This window comes from Nyctibius grandis, unplaced genomic scaffold (assembly GCF_013368605.1).
Source record: "Nyctibius grandis isolate bNycGra1 unplaced genomic scaffold, bNycGra1.pri scaffold_204_arrow_ctg1, whole genome shotgun sequence".
In the NCBI taxonomy this organism is placed as follows: domain Eukaryota; kingdom Metazoa; phylum Chordata; class Aves; order Nyctibiiformes; family Nyctibiidae; genus Nyctibius; species Nyctibius grandis.
The window spans coordinates 1-10,293 of record NW_027167577.1 but is presented as its reverse complement, the minus strand read 5'-3'; the positions used below and the strand labels follow the sequence as shown (position 1 = coordinate 10,293).

At 50.8% G+C, this 10,293-nt stretch overlaps 1 pseudogene; it reads right to left on the bottom strand.

Moving 5' to 3' along the window:
• Positions 1 to 492: 492 nt before the first annotated feature.
• Positions 493 to 1,462, bottom strand: LOC137677404 (olfactory receptor 14A16-like; annotated as a pseudogene).
• Positions 1,463 to 10,293: the final 8,831 nt, after the last annotated feature.

The window sequence follows — 10,293 nt, the reverse complement described above, 5'->3', positions numbered from 1 at the left end:
TCACCTTTCTTTATAGAAAGGCTGTTATGGAGGCCATCTATGTCTCAGAGGTGCCCATTGCCTGTCCCTGCCTGTGGTCACAGGACTACCATGCAGCACAACTGTGACCAAGCTGCCACAGCACTCAGGCCTTACACCAACACAAGGGATCAGAGAGTGTGGAAGTGGAAAGAGAACAGCTCTGGAATATCAAATGCTGGTGATCCCTGGCAGTGCTGCCATGCCAGGACTCTTTTCCCCTCCACCCATGCACACAGGAACTGTCCCTGCAGCTCCAAAAAGGCTTTGGAGGAAGGATCTCAGGAAAGAAACGATCACTACATGTCCCTTTATTTTGTTTGAACACACAGAGAGCACGGCTCCTCATTTCCACAGCCTCAAAAGAAAAGCAGACAGTGAAATAGAAAGGGGATGACAATATTATCACAAGTAAAAAACTACCACCACCATGAAAAAAACAAAAAAGACAGTCTGGACCTGTAATGAGTTACATTATAATTTCTTTGCAGAAGATGAAGGGCATTTTAATGCTTCAGAAAAACACCCAGTCATCAGTTTCCACAGGGCATCCTTGATTTCCTTGTTCCTCATGCTGTAGATGAGGGGGTTCACTGCTGGAGGCACCACTGAGTACAGAACTGCAACCACCAGATCCAGGGATCGGGAGGACATGGAGGGGGGCTTCAGGTAGGCAAACATGCCAGTGCTGATAAACAGGGAGACCACGGCCAGGTGAGGGAGGCACGTGGAAAAGGCTTTGTGCCGTCCCTGCTGAGAAGGGATCCTCATCACGGCCCTGAAGATCTGCATATAGGAGAGCACAATGAAAACAAAACACATTAAAGCTAAACAGACACTAACCACAAGAAGCGCAACCTCCCTGAGGTAGGAGTACGAGCAGGAGAGCTTGAGGATGTGGGGGATTTCACAGAAGAACTGGTCCAGGGCATTGCCATGGCAGAGGGGTAGTGAAAATGTATTGGCCGTGTGCAGCACAGGCATTGAAGAAACTGCACGTTCCCCAGGCAGCTGCTGCCATGTGGACACAAGCTCTGCTGCCCAGGAGGGTCCCATAGTGCAGGGGTTTGCAAATGGCAACATAGCGGTCATAGGCCATGACAGTGAGAAGGGAATACTCGGCTGTCATCAAAAAGAAAATGAAAAAAACCTGTGCAGTACATCCTGTATAGGAGATGGCCCTGCTGTCCCACAGGGAATTGGCCATGGATTTGGGGACAGTGGTAGAGATGGAGCCCAGGTCAAGGAGGGAGAGGTTGAGAAAGAAGAAGTACATGGGGGTGTGGAGGCGGTGGTTGCAGGCTACAGCGGTGATGATGAGTCCATTTCCCAGGAGGGCAGCCAGGTAGATGCCCAGGAAGAGCCAGAAGTGCAAGAGCTGTAGCTCCTGCGTGTCTGAAAATACCAGGAGCAGGAACTTGGTGATGGAACTGCTGTTGGACATTTGCTGCCTCTGGGCCTGGGGACCTGCCGTAGGAGAAAAAGAGAGTGACAAGCTAGGGGACACTTCTCTAAGCAAAATCAAAGCCATTTCCCACAGTTTCCCCCCATGTAACACACACAGACAATCTTTTGATTTTCTAGGAGACCTTCCTTCAGCTCCGTGGCTGGAGTCGTGGTTGGTGCTGGCCGCGTGTGCGAAGAAGAGCAGGGCAGTTGCCCATGGGCTCTCGATCACCAGCCCTGCTCTGCAGAAGTGAGTAGGGGCAGGGACCAGTCCTGGTGGTCAACTTTGTCCTATGAAACTGCTGTTAACTGCCTGTCAGCATCTGCACCCCCAGTGCTAAGGAACAGGGAGGGCAGAAGGCAGTTTGAGAGTTCTAGGTTCATTTACAGCTCCCCCTCGATCTCACTTGAGGGGTATTCTTGGATGTCAGAAACCCTCAGCATTTCTGCTGCACTCAGGGAGAACAGAGCGAGTCCTGCGAGACAAGAGGATTGCCTGTGGGTTAGTGCAGAGTGAGGGGAGATGGTCTGTCTCTCCATCAAATTCCCAGTTTCTCTGGGCTTGCACCTTTCTCACATGGAGGGTTATCACACTCCCATATTATCCTGAAAAATAACCAGACGCTGCTGAGAGCAGAGGGATCCACTGCAGACCACTAAATGTCTCACCCTTTCTCAAGGTCTCAGCACCCCACTTCCAGCCCACGACACTCATGCTTTATTTCACCAACCCAACAGCATTGCCTCAGTCACAGAGGCTTTGCATTCTCCATGGGGCTTTAAGATAAAACAGAGGTGCTATGAGATAGGTCTGCATCCTTGAGGGCAGCTCACAGCTTGGAAGGACATCTCAAGGGGACAGCCAAGTGTCCTAACAAGGGCATCTCAGTAGGAGTCAGCTCATATCCCAGCCCCACAGAGTGTATTGACCAGATCCCACAAGTGAGATGAAAGCTGGGACACTTGTTCCCATGGACACACCTGCACGAAAGGACCCACAAGATCAGGGTGTGACTCTGCAGCTGAAACTCCACCTCCCCAGAGAGCCTGGCAGCAAGAATGAAATAACCACAGCAATAACAGAGACAAGTGCAGAAACAAGGGAAAATCCAGTGAGGGTGTGGCTGGGAGAGGCCAGGGCAGAGGCAGCCGGGCCCTCAGGACAGCGGTACCCTGACCCAGCTGTGCACGCCACCTCCCACACACCAGCATTGCCGGGCAGCTGCTCTCAGCCCCTGTGCTCTGCAGAGGGAACTGGGCACGTGGCTGGAGAGCTGCACCACGGCTCTGCTGGAGCTCTGGCTGCACAGGAGGGGGTTCATGTCCTGGACCCCACAGCCTTGAGGAAACAGGCTTTGGTGGGTGGGAGAGGAGGCAAGGGGGCTTGCTCAGAGGAAGGGGTCTGCATTGGAGGGGGTCACACGGAGCTTTCTGTATTCTCCCTTCCACAACATTTCTGGCTTTAATTTCCGCTCATTCCCAGATCATATCTCTGCTGCCTGGAGATTTTCCTCCTAGGAGGTGTTTCCCTCTCAGCACTCACGGACCCCATTGCAGCCTCTGTGCACTCACCTACACAAACCTGCCTGTTTGCAGGGCAATGGCTGCGTGCATGTTCCTGTTTGGAGGTTCAGAAGGGCAGAACACCCTGATGGGTCCAGCAAAGGTGATGCTGATGCTGTCTATGGGCAGAGGAGTGGCTGAAGGCACATTAGGAGGCTCCTAGCAGACCTACTGACCACTGAAAGATACAGCTCAGGATTCTCAATGACTTGTTCAAACTTGAGAACATTTTTCTAATTCTCTTTCCTTTCCCTCCACACCCCCTCCTGTCCCCTGCTCTGAAGGAGGAAACTGAAGACTCAGGAAATCTCTTTATCTTTATAGCAAACCCTGCCTTGACCTTCCTCTTGAAACATCCCCTTGCAAGTTTCCTAGTGCTGATCTGGAGCTGTGAGCAGCCCTGGCCCACACAGCACCCTCTCAACAGCAGAAGGACCCTGCCCTGCCTGGGCTCACTCCTTCCACCCACAGCTTCTCCCTGCAGCACCAGAGGGAGTTCCCTGGGCAGGCTGAGTGCTGACCCTGGCAGGCAGCAGAGTCCCTACCCCAGCACAAATACCTCTGGGGTGCAGGGACCCTGCTCTCAAGGACAGCCCTGGGCACCCCTGGCTGCACACCCCTGCAGTTGTCCCCAGCAGAAGGCAGCCGTCATACTCTGTCCCTCTGGCAGTGCAGCAGGGAAGCCCTGCTCTGGAGGATGTTCTTCTCCTCTACAACAGAGATACTGTGAGAGACATCCTGACAGCTCCTGTAAACTGTGGGATGCACCAGCTTCAGGTAATCCCACCAGCAACTGCCCCTGCATTGTCCTGCAGTCAGAGACTTACCATGTCAAGGGCTGTGAAGATTTCTCCCCCAGTGAGCTCTCAGCACCCTCCCACCCCACACTGCCTTTAACCTCTCTCTGCCTGGCTCCTCTCCCCTCGCTGCCTGCAGGCAGTGCCCTCAGCCCTGCTGCGCTCTGCACAGGAGCTGCTCCTGGGCAGAGCTGTCTCTCTGCAGCGCTGCCCACTTGCCATGAGCTCCCTCCACCCCAGGAGCCCAGCCCAGCTCAGCAGCAGAGGGACCAGCCCAAGGTGTCTCTTCCTCTGTCCCCTCTGGGCTCCCTCCAGGTGTCCCTGGGGCTCCAGGGGAACCTGCTATGAAACAGGCTGAAGCAATCACTGATGTTTCATGTGGCAGCTGGGGAGAGACACTTCTTTCCAGCAGTGTCATTTCTCCTCTCAGAGACAAATTGAGGTCTAAGACTGACATTTCCTTGTCCCATCATTACACAGGAAAACTGGACTATGACCAGGAGGGATCTCCTTTACCCCTGCTGAGGCAAGGGATGCAGATGAGTCAATAGAAGCATCTCCTTTGTGGGTTTGTATTCCTGAGGCTAGAAGGGGACTCAGCCCCCTCCCATGTACAACACAAACCCACAGGAGGTGGGATTCCTCTTGCCTCAGGTGTTCAGGTGGGCACAAAATAGGCACCTGCATGTGAGCTCCTTGTCTCAGCTCCCATGGTGATTAATGGAGATGGAGGGCAGGACTGGGCTGTTCAGACACCAGCCTGGTGACATTGAAGGTGTCAGGGGTGGTTGAAGATGTGCAGGTAACTGCAAGCTCTAACAGAGCAGTTCATAGAGACAGGCCAACATCAGAGGGAATCTTCTTAGAGGCTGCTGGGTATTTTCTTTGGCCACCTGAAATGACAGCTGATGCCCAAATTAAGGGCAACTGAACCTGTCCCCACTCATTACGGTCAGGGCAGCCTGCGGAGTTATTCATCTGAACAACTGGAGTCATGTGCCACAGGGAGAGCTCAGGCTCTCTCTTTCTCTTCTCCACCAGCTGTATTTACTAGGTCTCTCCAGACTGCACTGGCAGTTGTTTCATGTTCAGCCCCACATTGCCTATCAGAATTCAGGGCAGCTACTCAAGTTAGTGTTCACATCCAGGCCCACAGAGCTACATGAGATGCCAGGGCTTGCAGGGACAGCAGAGGACTTACAAGAAAGCAATTCCTGTTCAGGGGGTGCAGGACTGACACCCCAGACAGCATCACAGAGAGTGTGATTTGGTGCCTGTGTGCCATTGACTGATGCGATCAGTCAGAGGTATCAGTCATCAGGTGCCATCAGAGAGGCACAGTCTTTCGCTTCTTCTAACCAAGAGCTGCAGGCATTGCATGGACACAAAACATAGCACACTGGGTTCTTTCTCACACCCTTGATGATACAGTCAAGGAACACACTAATCATTTTCACAGTTTGTCTGGATACATCTTGCCTTCAAGGACAGCATAATCCAAGCACAGCAATGGTTCATATCAAAACTCAATTGAAACTGAAAAAGGCATTCAAGGGCACCAAGATGAGCTTCTCCTACTTCAGGAACAGTTAAAGAAGAAACAGAGCTAATGTGGGACCTCTGCTGAATGCCGTAGAAGTAGGTGCAGATAGATCTGAGATATTCTATGTCCTCTTTGCCTCAATTACCACCAGCAAGTTCTCCCAGGCCTTTGAGCTTCGAGGCAGGACTCTGCAGGAGAACAACCAGCAGTGGATGGGGATCAAGACAAGGATCACTTGGGCAAACTACATCCTTACCATTCCATGGGACCAGAGGGGCTGCATCTATGTGTGCCTAGAGAGTTTTTTACCAGGAAGTGCAGGTCTGTTGTGATCCCAGTAAGAAATAGACTCAGACTCTGTGAGGTATCCTTTAAAATGCTGTTAGGGCTAAGATTATAAGGGGAGAGTAGTACAGATGATCTTTCTTCTTGTTAGGTGGCGGGATGCCTGGGTCATGTAGCATTGAAAGGGGCTCCACCCATACTCAGCTTGTCATGCAGATCCTGTCCATGGGAGTGATTCTCCCAGTTTAATCATTCAAGCTCTTATTGTGTTTCCTTACAAGGTCACAACTCTATTCATCTTCTCTTCACTCAAACAGAAATGGTGTTCTCATGAGAACTTCTTGCTGCACTGTTAGACAGAGATAAGGTCACACAAGTGGCGGAATGGTCAGTACCGAGTGGGAGCTGCCTGCAGTATCCACAGTGCAACGAGATGCTGAGATTGTCTCGCGGCCAAGGGATCTGTGCAGTGCATCACTAACTGCTCGATGTACAATGGTCTTCTGGTGAGGAGCAGTGCTCAGGTTTCCCTGGGAGAAGTCTGTCCTGCATCCTGGTGCAACAGCTAAGGTGCTGAGGCCCAAATGTGCATGGGCAGGAGGATCTGGAGCACAGGCAGGAGGAGCTGAAGCCTCATGACTTGTCACAGGACTGTGATGTTTTTGGGTTCAATGAGTTGTGGTGGGAGAGCTTGCTGAGCTGGGGTGTTGCAACGGAAGATACAGGCTCTGCTGGAGGGACTGACAGGGAGGATGATGACCAGGGGGACGCCCTCTGTGTGAAGGAGCAGCTTCGATATATGGAGCTCCTCAGCGAGACGGGTAACAGGTTTTGTTGGCTTTTGTGTGTGAGGATGAGAGGAGAAGTCAGTACAGGTGACATTGTCTTGGCAGTTATAAACTACTTGATGAGGGTAAGGAAGCAGAAGAAGTCTTCTCTGAGCAACCTGAGGAAGTCTCAGGTCAATGAGCAGGTTCATACTGGGGACAGTAACTGCCCCGGCATTCGCTGGCCAGGCAAGATAAACAGGGTGCCAACAGTCTGGAGGATCTTGGGACAACTTGTTAACACAGCTGCCAGGTGGGTCAGCAAGGGTCATACTCACCTGGCTCTGGTCCTGGCCAACAAGGAAGACTCGGTCAGGATGTGATCATCAGTGTCTGCCTCAGCTGTTGTGACCAGTAAATAGTGGGGTCCCAGGTGCCAAAGAGGAGTGAGGAAGACCAGTAGTGGAACACAGATGGGTGGACTCCAGACAAGACGTTGACATACTTGGGAGACTGATATTGGTGGTGCCATGGGAAGCAGCTCTGAAGGGTGAAGGAGCTCAGGAAATCCGATAGGCTTTACAGGACAGCCTCCTCCAAGGACAAGAGTGATCTATCTGAATAGCCATGGAGAGAAGCAACCATCTCCGAGGCTGCTGGTATAAACTGACTGAGTTCCCTGGCAAAAAGGCAGCACAGAGGAGGTGGAAGCAGGGGAAGCTGCAAAGAGGAATTTAGAAACCTTGTCCATGGATGCAGGGATGATGCCAAAGGCAAAGCTCCCATTGACTTGATACTTGCAGGGGAGGGTAAGGGTAGCCTCATGAGCTGATACTACTTCATTAAGAGTAAAAGAATGGAGAAGTATAATGTGTGCCTGTTGCTGAGCTTCATTAGAGCAGGAGCAGACAGGGCTGAGGTACTTAATGGCTTCTTTGTCTCTGTCTTCTCCCAGGCCTTTGTGACTGGAGGTGGGACCCTGAAGGAGAACAACCAGCAGTGAATGGTTAAATTTTATGCCACTGATCACCACTGTCTGGGCCTGACCCTTCAGCCAGTTTTCAGTCCACCTCACTTTCTTCTTATACAGCCCAGACTTTAACAGCTTCTCTGTGAGGATATTGTGGAAGATGATAGTGTCAAAAGTTTTTCTGAAATCCAGGTAGACAATAGCCACTCTTCTCTCCTCATGTAGCAAGCCAGGCATGTAATTGGAGAAGGTTATCAGGTCAGTTAAAAATGACTTCCCCTTAGTGAAGCCATGCTGACTGCTCCTGATGACATTATAGTCCTACATGCACCTGGACATGGTTTACAGGATGAGCTGCTCCTTCACCTCAAGGAGGGCCTGAGGTGAGGCTGACCAACCTGTCATTCCCTGAGTCCTCCTTTTGTCCCTTCTTGAAGATAGGTGTCACATTTGTTTTCCTCAGGTGTGACCTGTGCACTTGATACCACTGTGCTCTGGGCCTCATTTGGGGACCGGTGCTTGGAGGCCCACAGTGATAGGCTGTCGTACATCTAACATCTTCATTCAGTTACCCACACAGAGGTGGGCACTGCCTCCAAGACACCCTGAGGTATCTGAAAAACCTCTGCGGGACTGAGAAATGTGACCCAGGAGCTACAGGAACACCTCTGGAGGAGGAGCTGGTGGACAGGCAGGGAAGCCCAGGGCATCTCAGCTAACACAACTGATCTTCTCTTGACTAGAAAGGGGAGCCTGGGCAATTGAACCCAAGGTGTCCAACAGTAGAGGAGGTAACTCTCATCCCTGCCTTCACCTACGTTGGAGACACACGTACTTCATGTTTATTCACTGCAATGAATAAAAAATGAGTGGGTGCCGATGCTGCAGAGTATGATTGATAAAGTTTGTGTAATCCAAAAATGTTGGGATTAGTGCAGATTTGGCTGTGCAAAATACAGCATTTCATTCACTTGGTCTATTTTCTTCCCTCTGTGGATTGAGGGAGCTCGTGACTTTTCCTTGTGACGCACTGTGTGCAAAGAGCAAATATGGACAGAGTCCGGGGCAGTGAGTGTTTGGGGGGATCTTGGCATCTGTGCTTGACACAGAAGGTGTTTTCCATAGATCTAAGGTTATCTGATGTGGAAAGTGGACTTCAGTGGAGGTAACATGGACTTAGTATACAGCAGAGGAATGAATTTTATTTTTTATTGAACTATGCCTCCCTTTGTTTTTGTTTGTTAACAATTAAGAAACATCCTTCAGTGTCTGTGTGCAGCTCTTTCTCCGAGTGAAACAGGTGGGAGTTGGTGCCAACGGGCTGAAACATGTAGCTACAGTCTGTAGTGGAGGAAGGTCAGATCTGAACAAGGCTGCTTTAAGTGCCAGGTGTTTGATGAGGGAAAGGGTGGGGTTGGGGGTAGGGACAAAGATGAATTGATTGTTGGACATAAAGTGTCTTGATTTTCATATATATTGAGACTGCATTAGGAGATGCCCAGGATCAATATCAGTTGGAGATTGCTGATATCAACTAACATGTAAACAGGAAAAAAGAAAACAGGAAAAAATTATTTTATTGCATTTGTTTAGTAATAAAATATTTTCACTTTGAGTACACTCCTGAAATCTCTCTAGTTAACCACATTGGAATTGAAGACTCAAAGGAAAATTATTCCCCGAGGCTTGGCTTGTTACGGTGTTTTGAACGTTACTGAGCGCTCTGGTACTGAATTCCTGAACTGAAGATCATGAGGGAGAGAACAAGCCTCTGGAGAAGTAAAATTCAGCAGCAAACCTCCAAGGTTCTGAGGATGTCAGCAAGCCCCACTGAGGACCATCACTGAGAAGAGAGCATGTAGGGAATGACCAGACAAGGAGACAGTTCCGGGGGGCTGGTGAAGCAGAAAGTCAGAGGCACTGGTGACAGGTGGAAAATCCAATGTGGAATGTGGCTGTGAAAGCCCTTAATGTGTTTTGCCAAGCAGGACAGCCGAGCCCTGGCCCCCATCCCCTGGGAATGGGGACCTGCTGCCTCACAGGATGCTCATGGCTCTTCTGAGGAGCAGTGTGATGTGGGGGTGTGGAATGTTGAGTGCAGGACAGCAATAGGACACCTGCCAGGCTCTATGTGGGGGTGGGTGAGGAGGCCACAAGGCCCTGGGGCTGTAAAGAACTGGTGTTTTCTCATGGGCCTCGGTGGAAGGGAGAGCAGCCATAGCCAAGAGGACAAAGACCTCATTTCTGTTGGCAGAGGGTGGTCTCAGATTCGCGAAGGACTTTGGTCATCCCCACTGCAGGCTGTCCTACATTGTCCTATGCCTCTGCTTGTTTCCTTGCAGACTTTAGCTGCTGCCCTGTTTTCCCATCTCACTCTGATCCTGGGATCTCCCAAGCTTTACTCATGTCCCTCTATCCCCACTCACTGTTGCTTCAAACAAAAAGCTGTGGTTAGCTGAGGAATTGCCAATGCCTGTGAGTTTCCCAACATCTGCCTTCTTCCAACACCCTGCTCATGCTCCTCTAGCACCCAAGATGTCACAGCCATAGACTTTCTTGAATCTGCTATTTCTCTCTGTATTCCAGCCCTGAAATGAATGTCCCCCTTCTGCTGCCTCAAAAATCAAACTGAACGTGTTTCACTTCAGCGTGATACCCCGCCTCCCCCTCTAATTCAAGCCTTCTTCCTGCCTTTAACACAATGACTGCTACACACACACCAGTCTCTCCCTCCACTCCCATGTGTATCACAAGACCTTCCCACTTTCCCAGCAGTTATGGAACCTCACTCCAGGAGATTCGTGCAATTTCCAGGCTAAGGGATGTTTCCTGAGGCACATCCAAGTGTTGAGAGTGAAAGAGGAGAAGAGAGCAAGTGCAGCGCACGGGGCTTGACTGAGCACA